This window comes from Camelus dromedarius, chromosome 27 (assembly GCF_036321535.1).
Source record: "Camelus dromedarius isolate mCamDro1 chromosome 27, mCamDro1.pat, whole genome shotgun sequence".
Classification (NCBI taxonomy): Eukaryota; Metazoa; Chordata; class Mammalia; order Artiodactyla; family Camelidae; genus Camelus; species Camelus dromedarius.
In genome coordinates, this window is record NC_087462.1 from 7066020 (window position 1) to 7072457 (window position 6438).

Below are 6438 nucleotides of genomic sequence, written 5' to 3' on the forward strand. Positions count from 1 at the left end.
AGATGGCTTTTGACTTCTTTTGTGACACGGACCCTTTTGTGATATGGGCATTGAAACTGGTGGAAGCAAAATGTGGAAAAGAATTGGAAGCAAATGGTGGAAGAGGAATTGGTACTATAAAGAAACATTTTTAGAGAAATGCATAAGCAAATGAGTCAGACAGAAATTATAATGTATTTCCATAAAATTAACACCTCTCCTTCCTCCCCTTCCGCCTCCTCCGCCTCCTCCACCTGTGCCACCCCTGAGAGCAAGCCCACCCCCTCCTGTGCCTCCTCCTCTTCAGCGACTCAGTGTGAAGACAAGGATGAAGACTTTTATGGTGACCCACTTCCACTTCCTGAATAGTAAATAATCCTCATGCCACACAGCTAATCAGCTTACCTGCTGTGTATGTGTGTGAATGTCTTCATGTGAAACTCTGATAACTGTGTGGCGAGAACTATATGAGATGTTTTTGTGTCATCATCGCCCAAGTATTCATCATATGCAAGGCTTATATTGAAGTGGTAGCCTATCCTTACATAGGTATGAGTGATGTTTAATATAAAATTAATGTGTTAGTTTTCCTACCGTTTTATAACTTTGCTTTCAGAGAATTACTTTACCATACAGTATGCCGCTCTCTCATTATTGGAGAAAATTTGGAAATACTGCCTATCAGCCTATGATCACAAATAGGTGTTTTTTTTTTTTAAAAGTAACAATGTAACACTGTATTATGAATATGGCTATAATACTGTATGCCATAAAAATTTTATAATGATTCATTCATTCGTGTATAGGCTAGGCTTGGAAGAGGAAGATGGGAAGATAGGGAAGTGACACCTAAAAGTTACCAGGGTTTCTTTTAGAGGTGGCAGAAACGTTCAAGAACTGTGCTGCTGATTGCACATTAGTTGCGAGTATACTGAAAACCACTGAACTGCGCACATTAAAGGGATGCATTGTATGCTATGTGTATTTTATCTCAATGAAACTATTCAGATAAATAAATGCATTATAAGTTTTGAACCAGTGTGTAACTGTATTAAGAGTTTTCAGGTACATCCCAATTTCCATAACATTTTCATTGTTTTTTTCTTACATTAGTGAAAACACTAATTGGGTATTACTTAGGGATACCATAGCCATTTCAAAATCTCTAGACACACACCCAAAAAACTAAAATATATTTCCTTCTGGTGTAAAATGTATACCTAAGATTATTATTGAACATATCTCAGTGGAGGGTCTAGCTCAGAGGTAGAGTGCGTGCTTAGCATGCACAAGGCCCTGGGTTCAACCCCCAGTACCTCCACTAAAAGAACAACAACAAAAACAAACAAACAAACAAAAACCAAGAACACATCTCACAACTTCTGCTTGGTGGGAGAAGAGTTCCTGTTCCCAGGCACGGGGTGCAGGCTTCAAACTTCCCACCAGAGCCAAGTGCTTGGGAGGCCATGGGATTCTTTAGCCAAAGTACCACATGTGTGGAGCGTGAAAAGGGATGGATGGAAGCCTCAACGCTGTCAACAAAGATAAAAATGGAGCCAGACTCTTTACTGCATATGTTGAGGTCATCTTTCAGTGTGTTTATAACAAAGGATCACAGTACCACAAGTGGCCTGGGGGCCTGTGCCAACTACTGCCCCTTGCGGGGCGTAGGGGGTGTGTGTCTTTAAACCTCCTTGTCCCAGTTGACCTGACCTGGGCGCTCCTCTTGCTCTGCACAAGGACTCCGGTTCTTCTGGAAACTGACAGTGGAATTCCCGTGCACACCTGTGTCCCTGCTTTGTTCTGAAGGCTGTAAAGAAGACGCCACTGGCCCTTTAGAGCCAGAAACAAGTGTTGTTTAAAAGCAAATGTCGAAAAAAGATTGAAAAGTAAATGCAAACGTGGGGAAAAGTACAAGTTCACGAGGAACCCTGAAAGCCGGTTCGTCTCAATCCTGTGACCTCCTGACCCGCTGTCACTCAGGAAGAGGGGGCGGGTGCTTGCCAACCGTCCAATCAGGGGCGCAGCAGTAGAAGGTGGGTGGGGCGACGCTCGGCAAACCACGTGGACGCTCCCGGCCACGCTCGCAATCGAGCCTCAGTTGCGCTTGAACCGCGCAGGTTTGCTGGCTGCGGCGTCCGGCGGGCTGCGAGCTGCCCGGGCCGCGGGAGTCCACGTACGACGCCGGAGGACCCCAGGAGCCAGGAAACGGTGAGTGTGCTGGGCCAGGTGTCCCAGGACAGAGAGGAGGGATGGTCGGAACCGGCCGGGGCGGGACCAGAGTCTCCCTGCGCTGGCAGCTGCGAAGCCTGCGGAGGAGAAGCCGTAGGGGACGCCGCTCGGACCTCAGGCCCCTCCAGTTCGCAGGGTAGGGCTGGGCCGACAGCTGGGACTCCGGGCGTCCAGTCTGGTCACTGCAGTTGGTGACTTAAGCCCTGAGCCTCTCTGGGCAGCTCTGCGCCCGCAGCCCCGCGTCTCCCCCAGAATGCGTGGTGACCACGGGGTGGGTCACCAAGAGACAACTGTGACTCAGCCGCTGTGGTTTGTGCGTGGGAGGATCTGTGATCTCTGGGCTTCCCAGTCCCTCCTTTCTTCCCAGGGGGACCACTTTTCTCTTGAGTTTTCCAAACGTTTGGAGAACAGGGTCTCAAATCCAGGAGCTTGCCTCCCCAGCTTAACTCTTCCTAAGACTGGTAATAAATCTCTAAATTTCCAGATCACTCCCTCATTCCCAAAGCCAACTTTCTCTCTTCATTTCACGGCATCATTATCAGCTGTTTGTCCTCTGTGGCGCATTTGAAACAGACCCAATATTTTAGTTGTTTATCCTTTTTCTAAAGAGTCATGGGTAGCTTTTTTTTTTTTTAATTGAAGTATAGTTGATTTAGAATGTTGTGTTAGTTTCTGGTGTACAGCATAATGATTCAATGATGGATATATATATAATTTTTCATTATAGATTATTACAAGGTATTGAATATAGGTCCCTGTGCTATACAGTAGAACCTTGTTTATTTATTTTATATGTGGTAGTGTGTATCTATAAATCCTGAACTCCCAATTTACCCCATCCCCACTGCCTTTCCCCAGTGGTAACCGTAACTTTGTTTTCTATGTCTGTGAGTCTGTTTCTGTTTTGTAAATAAGTTTATTTGTGTCATTTTTTAGATTCTACATATAACTGATATCTTATGATATTTTTCTTTCTGGCTTACTGAACTTTAGTATGACCATCTCCAGGTCCTTCCATGTTGCTGTAAATGGCATTATTATTCTTTTTATGGCTGAGTAGTATTCCATTGTGTATATACCACAACTTCTTTATCCATTCATATGTTGATGGACATTTAGGTTGATTCCATATCTTGGCTATTATAAAGTGCTGGTATGAACATTGGTGTGCATGTATCTTTTCAAATTAGGGTTTCCTCCAGATATATGCCCAGGAGTGGGATTGCTCATATGGTAAGTCTATTTTCAGTTTTTTAAGGAATCTCCATACTGTTTTACATAATGGCTGCACCAAACTATATTCCCACCAACAGCGTAGGAAGGTTCCCTTTTCTCCATACCATCTCCAGCATTTATCATTTGTGGACTTTTTAATGATGGCCCTTGGACCGGTGTGAGGTAATACTTCATTGTAGTTTTTATTTGCGTTTCTCTGATACTTAGCGATATTGAGCATTTTTTCATGTGCCTATTGGCCATTTGAATGTCTTCACTGGAGAAATGGTTGTTTAGGTCTTCTGCCCATTTTTGGACTGGGTTGTTTGTTTTTTTGTTATTGAGTAGGTATGAGCTGTTTGTATATTCTGGAAATTAACCCCTTGTCAGTGGCATCATTTGCAAATATTTTCTTCCATTCCATAGGTTGTTTTTTTAATTCTATTTATGGCTTCCTTTGCTGTGCAAAAGCTTATAAGTTTATTTAGGTCCCATTTGTTTATCTTTGCTTTTATTTCTATGGTCTTGGTAGACTGTCCTAGGAAAACATTGCTACGATTTGTGTCACACAGTGTTTTGCCTATGTTCTCTTCTAGGGGTTTTATGGTGTCATGTCTTGTATTTAAATCTTCAAGCCATTTTAAGTTTTTTTTTTGTGTATTGCATGAGGGTTCTAATTTCACTGATTTACATGCAGCTGTTCAGCCTTCCCAAAAACACTTATTGAAGACACTGTCTTTTCTCCTTTGTATATTCTTTCCTCCTTTGTCAAAGATTAATTGACCGTAGGTGTGTGGGTTTATTTCTGGACTCTATAATCTGTTCCATTGATCCACATGTCTGTTTTGTGCCAATACCACGCTGTTTTGATTACTGTAGTTCTCTAGTATTGTCTGAAGTCTGGGAGGGTTATGCCTCCAATTTCGTTCTTTTTCTTCAGTATTGCTTTGGCAATTCCAGGTCTTTTGTGATTCCATATAATTTTAGGATTATTTCTTCTAGTTCTGTGAGAAATGTCATGGGTAGTTTGACAGGGATCACATTAAATCCGTGATTACTCTGGGTAGTATGGCCATTTTAACAATGTTAATTCTTCCAATCCAAGAGCATGGGATATCTTTCCATTTCTTTATCATCTTTAATTTCCTTAATGTTTTATAGTTCTCTGCATATAAATCTTTCATCTCCTTGATCAGGTTTATTCCTAAGTATTTTTGATGCAATTTTAGAGGAGTTTTTTTGTTTTGTTTTGTTTTGTTTTACTTTTCTGGTATTTAATTGTTAGTGTAAAGAAATGCAACAGATTTCCATGCGTTGACCTTGCATCCTGCTGCTTTGCTGAATTTATCAGCTCTGGTAGTTTTTATGTGGAGCCTTTAGGGTTTTCTATATATAGTATTATGTCATCCACATGTATAGTGACAATTTTACTTCTTCTCTTTCAATTTGGATCCCTTTTATTTCTTCTTCTTATCTGATTGCTATGATTAGGACTTCCAATACTATGCTGAATAGAAGTGGTGAGAATGGGCATCCTTGTCTTGGTCTAGACTTTAGTGGGAAGGCTTTCAACTTTTCACCGTTGAGTATTATGTTGGCTGTGGGTTTGTCATAAATGGCTTTTATTACATCAAGGTATGTTCCCTCTGTACTCACTTTGGTAAGAATTTTTATCATAAATGGGTGTTGAATTTTATCAGATGCTTTTTCTGTATCTATTGAGATGGACATATGGTTTTTGTCTTCTCTTTTGTTGATGTGGTGTATCACATTGATTTGCGTATGTTGAACCATCCTTGTGTCCCTGGGATGAATCCAACTTGATCATAGTGTATGATCTTTTTTATGGGTTGTTGGATTCTGTTTGCTAATATTTTGTTGAGAATTTTTGTATTTATATTCATGAAAGATATTGGCATGTAATTTTCTTTTTTGATAGTGTCTTTGTCTGGTTTTGGTATCAGGGTGACGGTGTTTCATAGAATGAGTTTGGGATGCCAAACTCCTCCCTATGTGTAGAAACAGGCCAGGGGAACCACAGTTACAACCTCAAGAGGGCATAACCACACCATCTCTCCACAGTCTTTTGGAAGAGTTTGAGAAGGATTGGCGTAAGTTTTTCTTTGTGTGATTGGTAGAATTTAGGTGGCTCTTTTTAAAAAGATTTCTGTTTGCTGTGGATATTTTCCAGGAGAGGAAAGCTGAGAATAACCACCTAGAACTGCATTGTTGCATGAAATCCTTGCGCCTCTCCTCCCACGATCTTTCCTGGGCACAGACATCCTGTGAGAAGTCCTTTGAGTTTCTCTTTTGGAAACGTTCCTAGGTGATCTCTCCTATCAGCACTGCCCCTCCGTGGGCCTGTCACCCTGGAAAGATGTATTCATTTATTTGAGCCTCAGTTATTCAAAAAATTAAAACCTCTGTAGTCAGTAGAGCTTGAAAGATGGTGTAAAATATTTCCAAAGAGGCAAGAAATAGGTGAATTTCAGAAAAAAGAATATATTCTCGTATTACACTGAATGTGTTAAAAATTCTTTCTTCCCTTTTCTTCCTCCCCTGAGCAGGTGTAGTACTATTCTGAGGTCTGTTCTTTTTGTTTTGGGGGTCTTCTTTAGGGGGCAGTGTTCAAATGCAATTCCAGGGCTTAGACTTGAGCTGTTTAAATATAATACTTGTTTATAAAACAATTTCTTACTATGAAAATAATAATTAATTAATACTAATTTCTGCAAGTAATAGATACTCACAGGTTTTCCTGTTGCACTAGAAAAATGCCTTACCATTTTCTTCCCTTCTTTCTACATAAACATAAGATTTGTGTGAGTTGCTGGATTCTTCCATCACTGGGTTTGTGTCATTTAAAATATCATCAATGTAGTCCAAAGCAGTGCGACTGGCAGCAGAGGCGGAGGTCTCTGACCAAGCTAAGGCCCCTTGAGGCTGCAAAGGGAAGTACTTTAAGACCCAGTTGGTTCTTTCTGGGGAGCCTCCCCCTGCAGATGCCCCACC